This window comes from Protopterus annectens, chromosome 2.part0 (assembly GCF_019279795.1).
Source record: "Protopterus annectens isolate FY-2018-M chromosome 2.part0, PAN1.0, whole genome shotgun sequence".
Taxonomy (NCBI): domain Eukaryota; kingdom Metazoa; phylum Chordata; order Ceratodontiformes; family Protopteridae; genus Protopterus; species Protopterus annectens.
This window is the reverse complement of record NC_056728.1, coordinates 278,929,071-278,954,013: the sequence shown is the minus strand read 5'-3', so window position 1 is coordinate 278,954,013 and position 24,943 is coordinate 278,929,071. Positions and strand designations below refer to the sequence as shown.

The 24,943-nt window shown below is 39.0% G+C and overlaps 1 protein-coding gene across 1 annotated transcript in view; it reads right to left on the bottom strand.

The window, feature by feature from the left end:
- The window catches only part of CSNK1G3 (casein kinase 1 gamma 3), a 2,843,512-nt gene that overhangs the window by 2,468,077 nt on the left and 350,492 nt on the right, over positions 1-24,943 (bottom strand). The window lies entirely within an intron of this gene.

Genomic DNA, 24,943 nt, shown 5'->3' with positions numbered 1-24,943 from the left:
GGGGAAAATGGAGAACCATGCTATGGGATGGGTTTCAGAGAATGGCAGGGAGGGGAAAGAGAAAGTGTGCTGCAACATTTATTCTGAAGTAGTGGGCTGTCCTTTTTTATGGAAGGTTCCTTCATTTTTCTTACATCCTTCCTGCCACTTTTTTTAAAGTTCTGATTACTGGAACATTGTTGTGAAGATTAGTTTTGCTTTTTGGGAAAAAAAAGAACCAGAGGATTTTACAGACATTGAGAAGGAGGGATGAACATTCTTATAACCTTCCTGAATTAATTTTCCTCTTTCATCAAACTGTTTTGAGTAACAGATGGACCAAACAAAACCTCCTTAACCAGAGGAGACTGAGATTTTAGAGTTAACATTTTCAGATAACTGTTGATTACATATCCAGGCATGCCTCCTCATCACAGCAACTGCTGTCCTGGACATAAAGTCAGCACCCTTATATACACTCTTTAAAGATTATTTAGTTACCTGCAAAAAAAAAAAAAAAAAAACTAATAACAGAATTCAGAGAGAACCTAACTTATGAAGATGAAAAGATGACAGAAATGTTCCATAAATTGTCCAAAGAATATCAACATAAGAGCCTGATAGTTAAGAATCCTTAAGGCTAAAGTTGTAGAACAAATTCTCTTCTAAACCTGTCAAAAGCTTTTGCATCCTTATCCATAAGGGAAAGATTAGCATTGACCACATTTTTATTAACAGTTGCATTATAAATAGAAAATAATATTTGCCTTTTTAGGGACTGCAGGTTGAGTATCAGGCATATTGCAGGCATAATCAAAAATATCCTCCTAGGCTGGTAACAGAGGAGAAAAAGAAGTAGGCAGCGGTAAATCCACATATGCAATCTAATATTCCTTAGAGATGTAAGAATTTCAACTTGTTCCCACTGAAACATATTAATTCTAGGCACCGTCTCAGAAAATGAAAATTCTTCCATACGAGATGCTAAGGAGCCACCTTTCTCTAAATCAGAATGTGGGATATAAGCAAAAAAATAAATAAAAATAAAACAGAAGCTGCTCTACTGCTCTACCCTTGTTTTTATCATGTTCCACTAACAGGGAATCCTCAGAATCTGAGGAAACTGGCTTATCTTTTTCTACAAAAATTCCAATCTCTAGAGGTTTTAAAGCCAGCAATAAACCCTTAGCTAAAAACAATAAATTCTCCATTATCAACAGACAAAATGGCAGAGGAAGATAAATATTTAACTTTTTGTTTCTTCTTCCTAGGGACATCTCAAGAAGGGGACAGACTCAAGGATGGTACCTGATAATGTGGAACAGGTCTCTTTGTCTAGCTATGCTGGGATGCATTTCCCACTGAAACTCCCATGACTAAAGAAAGTGACATTCCATTGCCCGCTAAGGGTACCTGGACAGCTGCAAAGGATGAGGTTAAGCCCATTTCACGGTGGCTGAAGGGGCTACTGCAAAATGTTCAAGAGAAAGCAATGAATAGGCCAAGGAAGAGCAATTGTAGAGTTACCCACCAGCAGCTGAGGCATCGACTAAGCCTGCTGTGTAGGCAAGGGTTCCTTTGCAGTTTTTTTTCTTAGATACAGAGGGAGGACGAACCAAAGTGCCAGTAAGTTTATCCATGTTGCTGCCAAGAATTAAGCTGCTGTAAGTATTTGGTAATTAGATAAGTTGCCACAAAGTGTACACAAGCACCAAAAACAGTTACACTCCCCTAAAAGCACAAAGCCCCAATAAAAAAAAACCAAAGTACTATAAAATCACCACACTTTTACACAACAATACTGTCCCTATTAAGCCTGAAGAGACCTAAGTAAAAATACACCACCAGAAAGCCATGAGATGGCGGTCTCATCAAAACAGATAAGTTAAATGTTGGTATTCTTAAAGAGAAATGGTACAATGTATTTTTCTCTTAAGTAAAATGTATGGAAGAAAATCCTCAAAGTGAACTTATCTGCTCAACAATGGAAGGAAAAAGCTAATTTCTGATCCTCTGAAGCCCAAGAGAAGTGCTCACGAGAGCAGCAAGAACGTACTGAAGATTTGTATCCCCCAGGCTACTATTTTCTCCTTCAGGAGCTCCAGCTGATAGCAGCCTGGGAGCATGTGTGATGGAAGGCAAAGCATTTGGAGACTTTCCACTGTTATATCCTTGAGGATCATCATTATCAACCCCCATTTTTCCCATTTACTATATGGGGTCGGGATGCTGTCAACTGTCGCCATTTCTCTCTATTCAATGCCACTCTCCTCTCTTCTTCGACACTCATGCCTGACTGTCGCATGTCTTCTCTCACACAATCCATCCACCTCTTTGCTGGACACCCTCTTTTCTTCTTGCCTTCTTCATGTCTGTCCCAAATCATCTTCAAGAGATTGTCTTCTAATTTTCTGCACATTTGCCTGAACTACCATAATCTGATCTCTTTGACATCTTTTGTAATTGGAGCTACTTTGGCTTCTACTCTTATGTCTTCATTTCTTTGTTTGTCCCACAGTGTACATCCTGCCACCCATCTCAGGCACTTCATCTCCATCACCTCTAGCTTCCTCAACTACTCAACCTTTACTGCCCAGGTTTCTGTACCGTACAGTAGTACTGGTTGCACCAAAGCTTTGTACACTTTGTTTCAGCTACTTTGTCATTCTTCTGTCATGCACTACCTCTGACACTCTGTGCCAGTTGGCTGCAGCCCATCTAATTCTGGCTTTGACCTCCTCATTCAAACTTCCCTTCTCCTCAAACACCCCATCCCTAATACTTGAAGCTAATAACCTGTTCTATTATTTTCCTTCTGTCTCAATTCTTTTCTTCTGATTTCCCCCATTTGCTGCCACAACAACTGTCTTATCATCCCATGTGCCTTAAATTTTGCATTCCATTCCCCTGTCCTTTGCTGAAGGTGTTGCTCAGAGTCTGTCTGTTATGCCACATCATCTGCATACAGCAACTCTGTTGATCTGTCCCTTCCAGCCAGTTTGCTAATGTAGGACATCACCAGTATAAACAGCAGTGGGTACAGCTGAATTCTGACACACACTCACTCCCACTGGGAACCCCTCTGTGAAGCCAAACACTATTCATACTTGAGTCTTTAGATCCTTGTACATATCCTGCACTAATTCTACCAATGTTTCTGGGACTTTGAACCACGACAGGACTGCTCAAATTAGTTTCCTTGAGATGTTGTTATATGCTTTCTCCAAGTCTAGAAATACCCAGTTGGACTCTTTCTTCTTCCCAAGTATCTGTCTCACTGCAAACATTGGGTCGTTGTGTTGGATCCTGATCTGGATTCAAACTGTTCATTTCCCATCTAAATTTCTACTACTCTGTGTATTTGTTTATCAGTTACATTCTTCAGAACTTTCATTTATTATTTACATATTTATTTAACATTTGTTTACCAAGAAAGTCCGACTGGAACAGAGCCCATTTTCAGTGGAAGCCCGGGGAGAAATGCTCCAGATGCATGTCTTTGGAATGTGGGAGGAAACAGAAGCACCTGGAAAAAACCCATGTGAACACAGCCAGGACATGTAGAGTCTGCAAAGAAGGCACCGCAGTCAAGAAACCAACTGGAGAACCTCTTGCTGAGGTGACAATGCTAACTGCTGCACCACTGCACCGCCCGATGTGATGCCGTATGACAGGAGTTTGATTCGTCTATACTGCATATAGCTGTGAATGTCCAATTTGTTCTTAAACACACTGGCACTGCTATGCTAATTCTCCAGTCATATGCAATACACCGTTCCCTCCATACTGCTATGAGTACCCTCAGCAGCCACTTCTCTCCTGTCTTATCCAATATATTGATGATATCTGATTTGACCTCATCTCAGCATGTTTTCCATGACTTTATTGTCTTTAGTGCTGGTATTATTTCTCAAATGGTGGGCTCCTCCTCTTCTTTCATAGGCTGTGCCTGGGTCAGTGCAGCTTCTGAGGTAGTTTCTTCATTGAAAAGGTGCTGGAAGTACTCCTTAAATTTGCCTTTGATGTCATTTTGACTAGTGAGCAGGTTGTTGCTGGCATATGAAGGGTGTCTGACTATCTTCTTTAGCTTTCTGTCTTTGCCTTGCAACCCTATACAGTTTTGGCATAAAATAACTCATATAGCTAAGGCTACTGCATCTGTGATTTATGATGAATATCTCTAATGTCTGCCATTATTAAATGACTGTATTTCTCGGTGATTTACTAGAAAATCAAAACAATTACTAGGGACACGGCAAAAATATGAAGTAAAATCAAGGACACTTTGCAAAATCAGGGGCAGCTGACAGCTATATAAGTAAGATACTGCACTAAACTTCACATTGACAACTAAAGTAGATAGGATCATAGTAGGTTACTAGGCTAATGACCCTAGGGCCCTTACAAGCCTAGCCAAGTTTTACCGTTATTTCCACAATCAGCACCTATCACCTCCACCAGAAATAAAACATATAAAATTGGTACTGTAAGAAAAAGATGGCACTCAGATTATAAATTTTGACTTCTACTACACTTGAAGACAACCATATGCTTAGAAACACAGAGCTGGAATAATGAAGCAAGGCATTCTATTGTAAGGTCTGAAAAAAATGTAGCAAAAATTATGAAATTATATTTATAATTGTAGCTGCTATTACAAGATACTTAAACATCAGTGAAACAGTATGCGTACCAAGACAACAACAGAAGTATTTACACAGAGCTAACAATAAACAATGTATACTTGCTGTGACAATAATCCAAAAAGTTTACTCTATATGACTGGCCCAAAATTGGGTCATTACCTGAATCTGCTTTCATTTCCAGCTTTGGTAAGTAGACCTGTAAACTCTGGCCAAAACAGAAATGAAGTGAAACCTGTTTTTAATGTTCAGAAATTGCTACTTAGATACAATTCTTCGATATATTATATTTAATGAAACTAGCACCGTTAGCAAAGGTTAACCCAAATTATTGAAACAAGCTATCTTCCTATGTTACTAGCCCTTTGATGGTTCTGTAAAATTCATTTTCAAAAATTGGTGCGTTTACCCTTGAGATGATAATCAGATTAAGTCATTCATATTTTTATAAAGAAAAGTAAACTGGAAATTAATAATTACAGAATGGAAATGTTTTTCCTGTTATAGTAGTATACTATTCCATTCTTGAGGCAAAAAGAAAGAGTTTGGTAGCCCCACTAAAACATGGTTCATTGTGGCTAGTGAAAAGAATGAAACAACATTTTTAATCATCACTAAGCAATGAAATATGACTGAAAGTTGTACTTTATTAATACAAACCCCAAAGGAAAGTAAACTGAAAAAAAATTGTATCTTTAACTACATTTCAATAATATTTTACAAGGTTTTTTGGTCTCCACACAACTCTTTTAAAAGTAGCAACAGGACCCATATCTAACTTCCTAACCCACTGTTTATATTTGATAGGTTGAGTTGTCAAACGTCAGGAGCATCATGTGGAATTGGTACAGAACTGCCTTAGGAACAGACAGCTGTGTCACAGAACTGCCTTGGGAACAGACAGCATTGTCACTGGAAACTATCAATCTGGAAACAAAAAAAAAGGGTTATCTGGAATTTGCCCCATGGTTTAGTTTTGCAGCTGATTTGTTCAGCTTACTTATTGGATAATTTAGGAAATTCTAATGTGCCATTCCCTTTACTTACACACAATAAGTACTGCAATGCTCACGTAACTAACCAAGCCAGACAGTCCTACTAATTCAGTAAGCAGTTTGATGTACCACAATTTCTGAAACTAAAATGGTGAGCTGCAGCACTTTGTTATATTAAAAACAAATCTAACTCATACTATTTATGGATGCAGTTCCCACTAACATTTAAAAAAAAGTTGTTGGACTCCTTTTTCTGGTTTAATGTGATTCTGAGATGCACTTCTATGGAGTCAATTGTGTTGTTACAGAAAGCAGCTTCCCAAGAAACATTGTGTGACTGATGTGACAAGCCATGAAGTTCTGAGGTGGTTTGGATCTTACAGTAAGTTTTAAATGAAATACTTAATTTAGAGCAGAAAAGAGATCAGTGTTCAAAATGAAACAATGGGAAGAAAGGAAGATGATTAATAACTTCAATTAACTGAAGGGGAGGGAGGTTCTAGAAAAAAGGAGAGAGTGGAATTCTGGATGCAGATCTTAAGGAGAATAATAATATCTACACAGAATACTGTGCTCATAAATCTGAAAAAAGTATGAGAACTAAGTCAACATGGGAACCGAGAAAGGAGATTTTGCCAGTAGGGATGACTGCAAGTATGGGTACAAGAACTGGACAAGAGGGGCTAGAATTTATTGTAGAAAACTGACAAAGGAGCCAGGGTACTGGAAGTAAATAATTAGAGAGGGGGGTAATATAATGGGAAGAGGCCAAGAATACATTTAGACTGCAGGTTAGAGACTGCCTTTCCTAACAGGGATTGAAAGCAGAATATAGACAAAGAGAAAGGGATAGGGGATTCTTAAGCAAAACACTTGTGCTGAGTTTTCAGTTGAATCTAGACAGAAGCTGCTGTTAAAAGGGCTTATTATTACGACATATGCAGTACTGCATGATATGTATAAGAATCAATCAGAGGAGTTTAGAAAACATTGAGAAAAGAGAATAGGAAATCCGTTTACAAGGGAACAATGGGTGGATATACATATGCAACAAAGACCAGAAGATTTAGGATTTTTGCTTGGAAGTCTTTGCATAGGTACTATTACACCCCAAGTATACTTCAAATAAGTTTTCCTCAGGTAGATAGCAAATGTAGGCGATACGACAAGAAAGAATGGCGTAACTGGGGACATGTTTTAGAGAGTGTAATGAGTTGGCAGATTTTAAAACTTCCCTGCAGAGTACTCTGACAAAAATAGTGGGGCAGCAAATGGCAGTAACTATTGAAATGATAATTTTGAGCTGGGGCACAGGATCTGAATTGCCTAGACATAGTAAGGCCTTATTAAGCTCAATTCAATTGACTGCCAAGAAAAGCAAGCACTTGAAGATGGAAATCAAAATATAAACCAACAATATTTGGAGTATTGTATATTGTGAAAGAGATAAAAGTACTAGAAATGGGATCTTTAGTAAAGGGAATGCTCAAATTACACAGAAATAAATTGAAATTGTGGGAGCAATACATGCAGAATAATATTCAGGAGGAGTGAGGTTTAAGGGAAGGCAGGAATTCAGCAATGTATGTAATTGCTGGACTGAATGATAGTTGTTACTAAGAAAGAAAACCCATACATAATGTATAATGTATGTTGTTGAAAAAATTGCAATATTGTTTGTTTTCTTTTCTGTTAATGCATGTGTGAAATATTAAATGCAACTGTGAAAAACACCAACAAAGTAGGAAAAACAGTTTATTAAGCGCTTTCATCCGCCAAATGGCTGGACTTCCTCAGAATACAAACCAGACACTGACCAGGCATATAAATACCCGCCCAAATGAAGTCAATAGCACCAAGTAATTAATTAATTGAATAATTGATTCTTGATGCAGAAAGACAAAATTAAAGTGAAATACCCAATGCTTATAAACAAATACAAAAATGAAAACATACACAATATATAGCCTATACATGTTAAATATTCTTGTAAACCATATAAATATATGTATAAATGTATATATATGTAATAAATTGAAAATATAAATCTTCTAAATAACATATAAAAAAACATACATAAGCAATACACATAAAATAACAAATCTATAAAAATATATATGTTTAAAAATTGTTTAAATGGCAAACATAGATTTAAGCTTGAGGAGACTAGCAATGGAAATGACATCATTAAGTCCTGGAGAACGTGCAGCATTACACATAAGCTGCCATCTAAGCTCCAGGAATTCAAGAAAGATATCACGGGGACCACCTCTAGGGTCAACATCAACATTGTCTAAAACAGAAAATTTAAATGAATGCAAAGGAAAACCCTTTATATGTCTATAAAGGGCATTTTGCTCATCCTTTTTACTAATGTCATAATAATGCTGATAAATCCTGTACCTAAACTGTCTGATGGTTCTGCCAGTGTAAAAACAAGTACACTGTTGACACAAAGCAACATAAACAATGCCCTTACTATCACAATTGAATCTCTTCTTGTGCTTGATTTTGCCATAACCATGTACAGAGCATTCAGTACCCTCAAGAATAAATTTACACTGAGAACAGTGACCGCATTTATTTACTCTACCTGTATATGAATTGCACACGATTCTTTCAATCATGGTTTTAAAACAGGTATCTTTTTGATAAACCACCAATGGTCTTTCACCAAGTTTGTTAGAAATATTCCCATCACATCTGAAAATCTCCCAAAATTTATTAATGATGCACTTGATTTCCCTGTATTGTAAATTAAATGGCAAAATCAATGCCTTACCATGAGAAAAGTTGGTCGATACCAAACTAGAATCAACAGAATTAACAACTTGAACAAGGGACTTACCAAGAGGAGGGGTATAAAACCCAGATGATCTCTTCCCTGTAACATCAGTAAAGATTTCTGTTAAAAAATCCTCAGGATAACCTCTCCTCAAAAACATATCAAATAACTTACTGCATTCCTCAAGAAATAAACTTTCTTGACTAACAATCCTGGCCGATCTAACACATTGGCCTTTAACAATGGCCTTCTTTTCATGGATAGGATGCCAACTCTGGAAATGCAAGTAAGAATTTGAAAAAGTAGGTTTCCTGTATAATGTGGAATCAAAGTTACCTGATTCCCTGTTCTTAGAAAGAGTGACATCCAAAAAATTGACCTGTGTGGCATCGACTGACATTGTAAACCTTAAAAAATCGGTAGAAGAATTGATGAATTCAAAAAAAGCTTCAAGTCTTTCCTTAGTGTCAACACAAAAAATAATGATGTCATCAATAAAGAGTTTATATAAACACCAACTATCTTTGAACTCAGAAGAAAAAATAAAATTAGTTTTCCAAAAGGCCATAACTATGTTGGCAAACACAGGTGTACAAGCAGCACCCATGGCAACACCCTGGATTTGCTTGAATAAATGGCCCTCAAAACTAATGAAATTATTTTGCAAAACTAAATCCATGAGACTACTGATAACCAAACTTTTGTCATGTCCAAGAATAGGCACTAAATATTGAAAAAAACAGTCAATGCCAGTATCATGTGGGATGCTAGAATATAAATCTTTAACATCAATGCATACAAAAAGAATATCTTCTCTATATAAACTGTCATTGATATTAGATAAAAAAATCCCACGAATCCTTTAACAAAGCAGGATAATTATTAAACACATTCTTGGTCACCTGATCGATATATTTAGCAATAAAGAATGTCTTGGACCCTTTGGCATCAACTATTTGCCTCAGTGGGGGATCCTCAAGGCATTTGTGAACTTTGGGAAGACCAAAAATGGTAGGTGTTCTAGGAAAGTGGACCTTGAAATAGTCCATTTCACTAAGTGAGACTTGATTGTTTGCCATTTAAACAATTTTTAAACATATATATTTTTATAGATTTGTTATTTTACGTGTATTGTTTATATATGTTTTTTATATGTCATTTAGGAGCTTTATATTTTCAATGTATTACATATATATATATTTATACATATATTTTTGATGGTTTACAAGAATATTTAACATGTATAGGTTATATATTGTGTATGTTTTCATTTTTGTATTTGTTTATAAGCATTGGGTATCTCATTTTAATTTTGTCTTTCTGCATCAAGAATCAGTTACTCAATGAATTCATTACTTGGTGCTATTGACTTCAATTGGGTGGGTATTTATATGCTTGTTCAGTGTCTGGTTTGTATTCTGAGGAAGCCCAGCCATTTGGCAGATAAAAGCGCTTAATAAACTGTTTTTTCCTACTGTGTTGGTGTTTTTCACAGTTGCCTTTGATATTAATGCATGTGTGCCTATGTCTTAAGTGATAATTTAAGAAAGGTGTTACAAATAACTTTAATTAATGGTATGGACCTGAATGAAAGGTTTTTCTTTGTAAAATGATGAGTTTCTATTTAGATGCCTGAACGTGTGGGGCTTCAGACAGTCTAGAAGTAGTTAATATTGGGGGGGGGGCTACATATCAATAAACAATGGCTTTGCTCTTCTTGATACAATTTGAAGATGCTGCTGCACTCAGATTTATGAGCATCATTTGGCAAGAAGTTCTGCAGAAAATAACAGCAAAATAAGGGAACTGTTCTTTGCTTACAGTCACAGGGAATACATGTACAAACAGTATGGGCTCAATTCCAAAAGACCTGGTCTCAATGTAAGTGACCACTTACACTGAGACCAGGTCTTTTGGAATTTGGCCCCAGTGTAAGTTTGTTTATAGAGAGGCCTTACACCAAAGTAACGCAACTCTTTTGGAATCTGTTCCAATGTACGATTAATATTTTTGTCTCAACACAGCCACATCATCTTAAAAGCAAAATGTATATTCAGGTAAGAAAAGTGGTAGCCCTTGTTGGAGGAAGGACACTGCCATCATTTGTATGGACTTGGAACTGTACAGAACTTTAACAGTGGACATTGCAGTGCCTCTAACATCAACATTATTAATAAACAGATAAGCAGGAAAATGTCTGCTGGGAATGACACTGAAATGACAGAAATATAAAGGATTCTCACTGTAGTCAGTGTAAACCTTATTCTAAATAAAACCTGCTTACAGGAAGCAGGAAACATAAATAGGCTAGATTTGTTAATTCGGAGTATCCCAGCTGCATAACTGACCTCAGTTACTAAAATTCTACAGTAAGTATGTGCAGATTTTATTTCTAATTGTATTGTATATAAATACATTTCCTGACAAAGACGTCCAATCGTAAATATCTACAGAGAAAGTATTTATCATTTTACAGCTACAATTAGTTCTGTGTGTTTGGCAAAGTGAAACATAGCACAGAAGCCAGTAAAACAAAGTGAAATAGGTAATCCTGTGAACAATAATTTAACTTGTTAGGCTGACAGCAGTATAGCTGTCTAAGATGCATGCCATTTTATGAAATCTATTCTGCTATGTCTCCCCCCAAAATAATAATAAAACAGTAAAGAAGCAGTGTGTGCATGCATGTGTTTGTGTTCGAGCGCGCCTGTGTGTGTGCATAACACTTTATTTTCATTGTGTGGGCACTCATATGGTCAGCTCCTTACTTAGTGAAACAGAGCTCTGAACTAAAATCTACCAAACCTCTACACCAGTTACTGAACTGCTTTTAGTGCAGTCAGAAGAATTAAGCCACTATAATTGGAATACATTTTATTTACTTAAATAAAAAATGGACCTTTTAGAAAATTAGGCTTTGCTTTCTATTAAATTGCTATTATATTTTGAACAAAAAATAACAAATAAAAAATAAATAAATACATACAACCTTTTCTGCAAAATTATAAAATAGGCTATGCTGATTTAAGGCATTTTTACATTTTCAGCAGTTGAAATAGTTTTCTAGCATGCATTGCCTTATTGCATGTAGTCAATAGCCAGAACATCTGAAAAATCAGTATGTATTCTGGCTTGTGATATCTGTAAAAACAATATCACCTGCATTAACAAGGCTAAATTACTTATCCTGCCGAATGCAAGCAAACCAGAGGTAAATGTCCAAAGTAAGCATGGACAAGGCAAGAAACTTGGCCAATTATAATTTTATCTACAATGATCACAAAAGCTATTTAGGAAAAAAAACCTAACTTAAATATGGTGGGAGAGGATTACAGAGTCTTTATTGCCAGAAATCCTTCCCACTAAGTATCTATCCATGTACAGAGCTCACTTCAGACTAAGTGGTTTTATTTTTCAAGTCTAAAAACATTCTTTCTAAACACTGTGCAAATAACTAGTTCAGACATGATCATTTAAATTACATCCATATTATGTTACACAATTCTGACTTCGACAGAGTACTAAGTATATTCATTACATAGAATGTGGCAATTATGCTTGGAAATTGTAAAAAGATAACCTTGATATGCGCTTTTGGTGACGTCACAAAAAGTGCATACAAGAAGATTTTGATCAGGTCTCCAGTTGTAATACTCTACTTGTTATGTGTTCAAGAAATGGACGTTAAAAACTTGACGCTGAGAGCAATGGAAGGCATCACTAAAGTCAACAAGCATTATTTCGTTTTGAATAGAAGATAGCAGCTCAAGTGACAGCTCTGACACTTAATGAGAAAATAAATCACAATACAAGAAACATGTAGGGAGTTTTGTCAAATCCAGAGAATGAAAGCAAGCAGTTACAATTTGCAGTTTGTTATTCTAAACAATTAATCTTTGCGAGGCACATGCTTTGGATACCAGAAAATGTGAATCTACACTAATGTCTGGGCCATGGTGAAGTGATGTGTTATGAAAAAGGTGGGGATTACCAAGAGAATACAATATTAGTGTAGAATGTAAGGATGTTGTGTGCAGCGAGTATGCTATACGTACTGTCGTTCAGCTAACTGAAAGAAAAAGAGATAAAGAGAGAGGAAAATATGTGCTGGCATGTCAGTCATAAATTTCTGACAAATACCTGTAAGAAGTACGGTAATGAAAAAAGTTTTGTTTTACTGTTAAAATTGTCTGAATATTAAGGTCATACTAACTGTTAAGCTTACGGTTACTAGTGTTCTAACTAGAATGTTACTTTCTTTGAAAATAACTACTCTCTTGTTATAAATAAAACACAGGGGCCAAAACACAAACTCCAATAGTTATCTTTCCAAAGGTATATGGGAATGTCCTTGAAGAACCACATGTATCATGTGGTACAGAATGATCAGACTGGGACAAATGTGCTTTCACTGGCTTACCAGTCATTTTGCATGTAACTGTATCTCTATGGTCATTATTCTAATTCTAACATCATGGCCTGTCTATTATAGATATATATATATATATATGGATCTATCTGAGTTCATCGACATTTTAAAATACCGAAAACGAATTAACCGACACCAAAACAACGAAACTCATTTAACCGACGCCAGAAGATCGACAGTTCACAAACACGACATCGCATACACCCGACACAACATACCAACAAACAAAACACATCCCCTATCCAACACTCACACACACAACACAAGCACACCAAAATCCTTACAAACAAACACTAACCCATACATACACAACTAACCACAACCCTGACCCAAACCCTTACCCTAAGGTCCGTCACTATCGCACACTCACCCAACCAGCGCCCTAACCCTAACTCACTTATCCCACCCCTACCCCTACAAAACACCAACATTGCACACTTACCTTACTCGCACACTCACCTAACCCGCGCCCTAACCCTAACTCACTTATCCCACCCCTACCCCTACAAAACACCAACATTGCACACTTACCTTACTCGCACACTCACCTAACCCGCCCTAACCCTAACTCACTTATCCCACCCCTACCCCTACTAAACACCAGCATCGCACACTTACCTTACTCGCACCCTTACCCCATCACAGCTTCTCAGCGTCGGTGTCTTCCTCCGTCGGTCTTCTGCCTCGTCGATCTTCTGGCGTCGGTGACGTGACTTTCGACATTCTCGTGTCGGTTAATCCATTGTCGGTATTTTAAAGTGTCGATGAACTCAGATAGACCCATATATATATATATATATATATATATATATATATATATATATATATATATAAAATTTATCTCTGAAAATTTACTGCATTTGATTAGATTCATAGGCAAGTACTAGGCTAGCTGCCCTTGTGGGACGATTTCCCTTTTAAAGGTGAGAATCAAATCCTGTACCTTGTGTTTGTAAGGTAAACACCTTAACCATTATGCTAACCTGCAACCCCTCATATTTTCAGACGTGCACATAAACAAATATTGTACTTTCAAACTTCTTATAGGTTCGTAGGTTCATACTAAGCTAACTGCCCTTGAAGGCCATTTTAAGTCTAGCCAGTTTTCCAATTAACAAAAATCTCCCTTACTCAATTACCAGGTGTACATTTATATACCACCCATAAAAAATGATTAGTTCTTGGTGAGGTAGTGATTATTTGTAGAGTAGCACCATTGAGTATATTGTGGCCATATTGTAGAAAAGAGCATTTAGGTGCTGTCTGTGTCCATAAGAAATACAGGGGCCACTTCTGGGGTAAATTTTCTCATTCCCAACCATAGATCCAGGTTACGCTGAAACAGGGACAGGGATGAACTTTGCTTTGTATGGACAGGAAGTTTGTTTCAGAATAGTGATAATCTGTGAGAGATGTATCTGTTACTCCAAACCATTTTGTTTAAGGTGCAGAACAGGTTTAGACCCCTGGAACAAGTATTTTTGATACCATTAGACTTGCAGCTATGTGGTAGGTCCATCAGAATTGGGTCACAAGATGCCTTATAGCCAGATACAGGTACCCTCTCAGCAGTCTCTAGGAAACCAAATAAAGTGACAATGCTTTAAAGTGGTACATGTAGGACATATGTTTTAAGCCCTGTATTCTCTTTGTGAGGAACCACTGTAGGCATTTCAGTTGCTGCATATGTCTGGCCAGATACATGTCAAAGGAGGCATTATTCTCAATAAATGGCCTGAAGAGAATGGAGTAAAGAGGGACAATGACACCCCAGGACCTAGAAGCTTCACAGACGGTTCTGTGAAGTTGTTATTTTGGAAGCAGTACAAATCTTCTGACATATTTTGCACCTTGGATGGTTGCAGGGTTTGTGCCATTTTGGACTGTGTTCTGTTCTGGTCTGTGTGTGCTTCTGACTAGAAGATTCTTTAGATTTGGTGGTTAAGTGAGAGTAACGGGAGTTTTTAAAAATGTTTCTGAACTTGTCATCCCCATTGAACATTGGTTGGAGGTCCCTTACAATTCTGCACAGTTTTTTAAGCTCTGGATAATAGGTTGTCACTAATGGAAGTCTTTCAAAGCAGTTCTACCCTTTATAGTGGAGCAGCTTTTCCCTTCGTAACTGCATTGCTCTGTCGACTGCCCTGTCAAACTACCTGGCACAGTGACCTTGAGCAAGCACAATATCTTTCAGCTGTGCCTGCTGTGTGTCTCTTTCTGCCTCCCTAGATCAAATGCAGTGATATCAAAGTACTTGACTGTTATTAACTGACTTTTTTGTGTGGCTGGGATGATTACTGTTTTAATGCAGATGCATCTCTCTGCCAATTGTTTTTCTGTAGATACATGTCTGTAATGTCTCATTGTGTACAGCAACCTTTGTATCAAGGAAGATTGCACTTGAAGTTAAGTACTATAAGGAGAAATGAGTGGATTTTGTTGAGTTGATGCTCTGCGTCTATATTATAAATAAATTATCAATACAATGAAATTAAATGAGCGAGTGTGTATGTGCAATGTTCTTGACATTTCTCCTCTTGGTTTGCCACAAATAAGTTTGCATTTGTGTAGCCAATCTGATGTCCATTTCAGTGCCCATAGTTTGAATATAATGTTTTCCACTAAAGTTAAAATTATTTGTCAGAATAAATTCAATATATTTGGAATAATTTTGTGAGAATCCATTTTCTCCTGTAAGTACTTGAGACAAGCAGCGATGTCATCCTGCTGTGGTATGTCTGTGTGTAGTGAAATAACATACATCATGGCTAAAACAGTGTTGGGTGGTAGGTCAAGATAACCAGAAAGAATGCAAAAAAAAAAAAAAGTGGTGTCATGAATATAACTGACCATTTTATTAACTAGTGGCTTCAGAATTTTCTCCTCAGTCTCAGAGATATCTTCTGTCAGGGGTCCGTTGCCATATACTATTGATTTTCTTAGGTTTCGTGACTTATGCAGTTTTGGTAGCATGCAGAAAACTCCAGGTCTAAGCAGAGTTGGACTGAGGTCAGTTGGTTTGCCATGGAAATGATCTAGGAAGGATTTAATAAGGTTCCTTAGCTCTTTTGTGCTCTGTTCAGTTAGATCAGCAGTCACTTGCCTGTAGTTAAGTGTAATCAGAAAGCTGTCTACTATCTTCAGCAACATAGTCAATATTGTTCAGGAGAAGTACTGAAGAACCTTTGTTTTGTTTTTTATATGAAGTTATGGTTGAATTTCAATGACGTTACATTAGACAGAGAAAGGCTCAGATGCAGAAGGGTTGCTAAATGAACACTGACTCTAACATGCAGAACTTTAGGTTTTATGGCATGCCATGACCTGGTCTTTTAAAGTTTCAGGCTCTAACACATACACACACACACACACACACACACACACACACACACACACACTATGTGTCTGTCTCTTAGGTGTAGTTGTCATACTAAGCATCCTAGTAGTGCAGATTTTTCTTTTTTTCCAACTGACATTTTTCAAGTGTCATTTTTATCCAATAAGAAACAAATATTGTACTTCCCTTTTTAGGCAGTGGATACGTAAGCACTGTATCTAACATCAGTAACTTATCTCCTGATGAAGGGCTCCTGCTAGCCTGAAAGCTTGGATAACTGCAAAACTTATGTTGGTCCAATAAAAGGTATTACTTAACATCTGTGTTCTAGTGTCTTTGTGTTTTCTTTTAGTGGACCCACACAGCATTTCTTAACTTTTGTCTGTGGTACTGGTTAGTGACCATCACAAGGGATTTCAGCATGTTGATCAATTAAGTACATGGAGAAGATACAGTAAGAGCCAAGCTAAGGAAGCTGCTGTTAAAAAGTGGATAATTACAAGGGCATATGAAATAATGCATGATAACTGTAAGAATCATTTAAAGGAGGTTAAAAAAGATTGGGACGAGAGGCTGGAAAAGTAATTTACAAGAGAACAATGGGAGGACATATGTATAGCTCCCAAGGATGAAACAAAGTCCAAAAGGTTTAGGATTTTTTTTCTTGGAAAGGTTTACATAGGGATTTTTATACCACAAGCAGATTTCAAAGATTTTTCCCTCAGGTAGATAGCAAATGTTGGAGATATGATGGAGAAGAAAGTGCTAACTGGAAACACATTTTATTCTAATGAATTGTCACATTTAAAAACATTTCCAACAGAGTACTCTGCCATTAATATTGGGTAAGAAAATGGCTATAACTAAGAAAACTATTATTTTCATCTAGGACACAGGATCTTAATTGCCTAGACATAGTAAGGCTTTATTAAGTTTAATTCTGTTGGCTGCCAATAAAGCAATTACTAGAAAATGTAAATCAAAATCTAAACCAACTGTATTAGAAGTATTGAATATTGTAAAAGAGACAGAACTGGAAGGGGGTCTTTAGGAAATGGAAGTATTAAAATGTGTCCAATCCACCTACAGCATGTCTTTGGGATGTAGGAGGAAACCAGAGCACCCAGAGGAAACCCACGCGATCACAGGGAGGACATGCAGACTCTGTATAGTAGGCACGCCAGCCGAGAATTGAACTGGAGAATCTCTTGCTGTGAGGTGGCAACGCTAACCACTACACCACTGTGGCTGCCCTGCTTGTTCATATTTGCATCAATAACTCCAAAACCATGCTAAGTACAAGGTTTTAAAAGATCTCATCTTAACACTTACATAATGTCAAAATCAACTGCATTAATATTTGACCTCTATATAGTGCAAGTAAGTAGATATTAGCTGTTGTTTTGATGATATTACTTTATATAGATATAATTTTCACATTTTTCTGATAGTCTCAACAACCAAATACCACAGGCAGAATTCCTTGGCCTCATATGAAAGCTCTCAGCTAGAGGAATAAAATGCTGCTAACAGTATTGAGTGGTTGTTGAGATATTGTAAGTTGTTTACAAAATATTACAAATGTAAACAATTACTGTGTTCACTGTGACTTATAAAAGTTGGTTTAAGACCTAGAATTTAAAGAATACTACCACTATAAAAACAGTTTGTGATGAAGTGTTTGCCTTTAATACTTCTTTCATAAACCCTGTGGTTTCAGAAATATGAACATTTGTTTGAAACTTGAGACATAATTTGATTCTGCCAAAAGTCTTAAGCTCCGCCCATTGGAAGTTACAGTGCAAACTTCCTGAGCCCCATTGGAGTGAATGAGTAAAGTGATAGTTTAATAAAGGTGTTTAGAAAAGAAATTACACAGAAATACAAAGCAGCCACCTACAGATAAAGTTCATTGTCAAGAGATTTAGGGCCCTTTGAGATATATATATATATATATATATATACATACATATATATATGTGTGTGTGTGTGTGTGTGTGTGTTCCGGGACCGGAAAATCGACAACTGAGATGACCGACAGTTTAAAGGCATGAAACTTCACATGCCCAACAAACCACAATCCCGACAATCAACAAAACAAAACAAATACCTTTTCTGAAAAACACACACACAACACAAGCACAACAAAAACCTTACAAACCTACACTAAACCTTACATACACAACTATCTATGCACTGACCTTAACCCAAACCCTAACCCTAATGTCCATCACTTTCACATACTCACCTAACCCACGCCCTAACCCTAACTCACTTAACCCACCCCTAACCCTAAAGTCTGTCATTATCGCACACTTACCTTACCCGCACCGTAACCCTAACTCACTTAACCCGCCTCTAACCCTAAAGTCTGTCACTATCGCACACCTACCTTAACATGTCGGTGCTCTCAGCGTCGGGCTTTTAAACCGTCAGTCATCTCAGTTGTCGATCTTCTGGTCTCGGTGTTTTGCATGTCGGTGTTTTCAAGTAGACCCATATATATATATATATATATATATATATATATATATATGTACATATATATATATATATATATATATATATATATATGTATATATATATATATATATATATATATATATATATATATATACACATACACACACACACACACACACACACACACACACACACACACACACACACACACACACACACACACACAGTGTATATAAAAAGTGTACACACCCCTGTTAAAATGCCAGGTTTTTGTGTTATAAAAAAATAAGACCACAATAAATCATTTCAAAACTTTTTCCACCTTCAATGTGGCTTATAATCTGTACAATTCAATTGAAAAACAAACAAATCTGTTATGGGAAAAAAAATTAAAAATGTACAATACGCTGGTTGCATAAGTGTGCACACCCTTAAACTAATACTTTGTTGAAGCACCTTTTGATTTAATTACAGCATTCAGTCTTCTTGGGTACACACCTGCCATCAATTAAAGAGACTCTGATTAACTGCAAATGAAATTCAGCTGCCCTAGTAGGATTTTCATGACATTTACTCAGTTGCCTGCTACAGCAAAAGCCATGGTTCGCAGAGAGCTTACAAAGCTCATTGTTGAAAGGTCAGGAGAAGGGTACAAAAAAATGTTCACAGCATTGGATATACCATGGAACACAGAGAAGACAGTCATCAAAAAGAGGAGAAAAAAAGAAGTTATGTACTTACCATAACGTTCCACGTGAGTTGTTCATCTCGCCTTCATTCTTACAGATGGGTTCGGAGCTGAACCTCGGCTCTGAGTTGGCCTACTACAAAGCTTGAGGTCTTCAGATAGCTCAAGGCCAAGTCCCTATCCCATGATGCACCTAGAATTACCTCAGATCTTGTTTGCTGCATATAATACCATATGTCATTCTATCACTCTATAAGAGAAAGCTATAGAAGGGTTGTGCAACCAGGAAGAATCCTGCATCTCGATCTTCGAAAACCCTGCAGGGGGTAGGAGGGTGGGAAGTAAGAATGAAGGCGAGATGAACAACTCACATGGAATGTGATGGTAAGTACATAACTGCTTTATGTGAAGTTGTTCTATTTCGCCATTCATTCTTACAGATGGGTAGCGTCCCAAGCACCAGCTATCTCGGATGGCTCACGGGCGTATGATTTTCAGGACAGTAGACCCAAAAGAGGCCCTGTCCCTGGAGGCCCTGTCAACTTTGTAATGAGTGATAAAGGTATGAGGTCTGGACCAAGTGACTGCTGCACAAATGTTATCTATAGGAAGTCTAGCAGAAAAGGCAGAGGATGGAGACACTGCTCTGGTAGAATGAGCCTTAATTTTTTGTTGTAAGGGCATATTAGCAGCTGAATAAGCAAATGTGATACAGTCGGATAACCACTTAGACAAAGTTGTTTTTGACACTGGCATACCTCTTCTGGAATCTGAAAAGGAAATGAAAAGCTGTTCTGATTTTCTAAAGTCTTTTGTCCTACCCAAGTAAAATCTGAGCTGTCTATGAACATCAAACTTGTGCAGCATATACTCTAAGTTGTTGGAGTGATTGGGGAAGAACACTGGTAAATCAATAATTTGGTTAAGGTTAGCTTCATTACAAACTTGAGGCAAAAAGAGGGATTAGTTCGAAGTGACTCTGTCAGCATGGAAAATCAAATAAGGAGGCTTAATGGACAAGGCTTGAAGCTCTGACACTCTGCGGGCAGAAGTGATAGCTATTAAAAAGATAGTCTTCCATGACAAATATTTCAAATCACATGATGAAGCTGGTTCGAATGGAGGGAGAATAATGCGAGAAAGCATAAAATTTAGATTCCATGGGGTATACGGAGATTTCACAGGTGGTTTGAGATGAAAGGTCCCTTTGAGAAAGGCTTTGGATAGTTTGTGTGACATTATGTTCAATCCTTCAAATCCAAGGTGAAAATTAGAGATAGCAGCAAGTTGAACCCAAACTGTTGCTGCTGCAGCTCCTTTGTTGAAAATCATGGTCAAGAACTCTAATATGGAGGCCATAGGGCCTTGGTAGGGATCAATGTTATTTTGACAGGCCCATATAGAAAATGTTTTCCATTTGCTAAGGTATAGCTTCCTCGTAGAGGATTTATGAGAGGATATTATAATTTGCTGCATCTCATTAGAAAGGTTATGGAACCTGGCTATGATAAGAATTGGAGTAACCAAGCTGTCAGCTTCAGGGACTGAAGAGACGGATGAAGTTCCCCCAACGAGTGCGTCAGAAGATCTGGAACTGGTTCCAGAATCCAAGGATCCTCCAAATGATAAAGTGGAAGGAAGGGGAACCAAATCTGACGAGGCCAATGAGGGGCTATTAGAATGATGGTCATTCCCAGGGCTTTTGCATTCTATAGTACTTTGGGTATCAACGGACTTGGTGGGAATGCATAGAGGAAACCCGGGGGCCAATCGTGTACAAGTGCGTCCCTTGGGGTTTCTCCCAGAGGGGGAATCAGGGCATAGTAGCTTCTGCATTTCGTGCTCATGTGGTTGGCGAAAAGGTCGCAGCAAGGCTGGCCCCACCTGCAGAATATTCTGTCTGCTATTTCTTTCTTGAGGGACCACTCGTGAGGCAACAAAATTGCTCTGCTCAGCTTGTCTGCTATCACATTGGATTTTCCCAGGATGTGCGTTGCTAACAGAAAGCACTGAGTGGATGTAGCCCACTGCCATACTCTTAGGGCCTCACGACCAAGGGGGTAGGACCTGGTTCCTCCTTGTTTGTTCAAGTACCTGACCAGTGACATGTTGTCTGTCTGAATTGCAATTGTACCAGAGAAAGAGAGTCCTGAAAGCACTGCAATGATAAAAGTACTGCTCTCATCTCTAGGACACTGATATGCAGATGTGTCTCTTGATCGGTCCATGTGCCTTGGGCTGTTCTTCCCTGAAAATGCCCCCCACCTCGCCCTATCAGGGAAGCATCTGTAGTCACTGCGGCTGCTGGTGGGGGAAGAACAAAAGGACGACCTATCGTGACATGAAGAGAGGTCAACCACCACTGAAGATCCTTTTTGAATGTGTTCGTGATCATTATAAGATGAGACATTGGGAGCTCTTGCTAAAACCATTCACTGAACAACAACCATTGCAGAAACCACATGTGCATGCAACCCAATGGTATGGCTAATATTGCAGCTGCCATCATGCCTAACAATTGTAGTACTTCTGATGCTGCAGCCTTGTTTTTGGATATGATATTGTGGACCTGCTGATGGAGTAGTAAGACTCTTTCTGCTGGAAGTCTCAGAGTAGTGGTAATGGTGTCCAATTCTGCTCTGATAAAAATGGTATGCTGCGATGGTGACAAGGCAGATTATCCTGAGTTTATTGTAATGCTCAGTTGACTGCAGAGTGAAAGAGTGGTGTCCCTGGCTTGTATGAGTTGATGTCTGGTGGTGGCGGTGAGGTGCCAATCGTTTAGGTACGGAAACACCTGGAATCCTAAACATCTCAGGTGAGCCATGACCACTGCCATGCATTTGGTGAACACTCTGGGGACTGTAGTGAGACCAAAGGGCAGGGCTCGAAACAGGTAATGATTGGCTCTCAGCCAGAAGCACAGATGATCCCTGGATGGTCTGGCCATTTTTATGTGGTAGTACACATCCTGAAGATCTAGCGAGCACATCCAACTGTCATACCCTAAAAAGGGAAGTATCGACTGAAGCATGACCATCCGGAACTTCTCCTTCTTGACAGATTTGTTTAGTCTGCTGAGGTCCAATATGGGTCTCCAGTCCCCTGTCTTTTTTGGAACTAAAAAGAATCTTGAGTAAGTGCCGGATCTGATCTGGTCTTCTGGGACTGGTTGGATGACTCTTTTTGTTAGCACCGATCAGACCTCTATTGTTGCCTGCTCCCTGTAACTGGGTGGAACGTCTGGGATTTTTCTTGTCAATGGAAGGGGTGTGGTGAAAGGAATGAAATATCCTCTGGAAATGATACTTTGTACCCAGTTGTCATTTGTTATTTTGAGCCAGGTGTCTGGATACAGAGATAAGCGACCCCCGACTGCCTCCAGAGTAGGACTGTCTGGCCTCCTTTCAGGAGCGCTGGTAGGGCTTCCCAAAGAACTGATCTCTGTCACCCTGGTTTTGCAGACCCCCTCTGCTGCGAGGGTGGCGTCTTCCATTATTGCCTCCTCCTCTGCCCCTGGAGGGGGTTTCGCCACATGTGTCCTGAAAGGCTCCTTGGGCTTTGCGGAACCACATCTTTCCTCCCCTTTGACCCTTGGGGTAGGGTCTGGTAGGGGTGGAAAAACGGACTCCGATGGCAGACAGAGTCTTTCCTTCCTGCTCACACCTGGTCAAAGTTTCCTTAACTTTGGGCCCAAAAACGGATGAGCAATCAAAAGGGGTATTTACAAAGGATGATTTAAAGGGCTCTGCGAAGGAACACAAACGCATCCAGGAGTGTCTCCTAAGAGCAATTCCTATACCCGCAGCCCTGCTCGCTCCATCAGCTGCATATGAAATGAGGCCCATGGACGAGTTTACTATGGAGTTGAGGGTAGTAAGCTGGGAGGCAACTTTATCTGAAGCTCCTGCAGCTACTGTACCCTGAAGATTATCTCTGAGCTCTTTTAGTAGATCTCTTTGCAGTCTAGTAAAATGGGTTAGATAGTTGAGTGAACGCATTGCAAAAGTCGCTGAACTGTAAGTGCGCTTCCCATATCTATCCATGATCCTAGAATCTCTGTTAGGAGGATGGATAGAGGAGGAAGTTTCTGAAATTTCCTTTTTGGCGGCTGCCGCCACCACCATGGCATCAATTGGCACACCCTTAGTAAGAAAAGATTTGTCCTGGGGGCAGAAATAAATTTATTAGGCCTCCTGAAAATAGGCTCCATGGTGTCTGGAGACTCCCACACCCTTCTTGAGACCAGCTGCATAAGCTCATCAAAGGGCGGAAACACCCAAGAAGTGGAGGGCTGAGACCCGAAAGCCTTCAGGAGAACCGACTCATCTTCAGTAGGGTTGGTGGACTCAGAGGGGGACCATGGGGACCCTTCTGATTCATCCAAGTCAGTATCGGATGTGAGGGACTCCTGTGGTGAGTCTAAATGCTTCCTCTTACAGACTCTCTTCCTGGGAACCTCATCAGTGGGGACTTCTGGTGAGGTCTCGGAAGAGCAGGGGCCACCAAATAGGGCTTTCTGAGGCTCTGGGTCTCTACACTTGGCAAGGATTTGTAAAGCAGAAGCAAACACAGATGCTTTTGGGGAGGAGGTAGCCAGACCTGAAGTCGAAGATGTCTTAGGAGACATAACTCTCCTCGTGGCTTCGAAGGCACCTCTACTCCGATGAGAAGGGACCAACAGATCCGAGGAAACCATTGATACCCTCGGCACTGGGACAGTGGGCTCTGAGCCAGAGGAAGGAGCCAAGCTCATCTGAGCCAAAGCCCCGAGAGGCAGAGTCGGAACCGACAAGTCGGTCCGACTATCCTCCTCGGACCCAACCAGAGAGTGTCGGCTCCTAGATTCTTCGATTGGCGCCGAGTATGTCAGAGTAAATGGAGCCGAAGACATTGGAGCAGGCATCGGCTCCGAAGGCTCAATGATCATCAAGTCCGACTCCTCCACCTCTGAAGGGCCGGTATGGCTCGAAGGAGGAAGAGTAGTAGATGGGAAAAGGATATTTGGTTCCGAAGCCGTTTGGGTCGAAGCAGATAAGAATTTAGCAAAGGCCGGTGCCTGTAAAAGCTTCTGCACCACACGATCCACATCCAAATCGGAAAGGCTAATCGAAGACCAAGATGAGTGGATAGAAGGAGATACAGGCTGCAGGAGTGGAGACTTAGGTACTTCGTATACCGGTTCCAAAACCGGGGACCAGCTCCAAAAGGACAAGATGGTCAGCTCCAAGGTCTGTGGAACCAACGTCGAAGATTTTTTTGATTTCTTTACCTCAGAAAAAGTAGAAGCCTTAAAAGACTTTGAGGATTTGCTGGACCCATCCTGCTCACTCAAAGCTTCTTGAAAGGAAGGTTTAACTAAACCTCTGTCAATTAACTTTCTCTTTCTCTCCTGGAGAACCCTAGAAGAGAAAGAATGACAGATGGAGCAGCTTTCCCGGAGATGCAGTGCTCCCAAACAATAAACACAATTCACATGACTGTCAGTGACAGACATTTACTGCCCACATTTAGGACATTTCTTAAACCCTGATGTAGGGTGTTTATCTTTATCATGGTCAGCCATACTGTAACACATAATGTCAATAAGGTGCTGCAAAAAACTAGACACACCCAAACAAGAA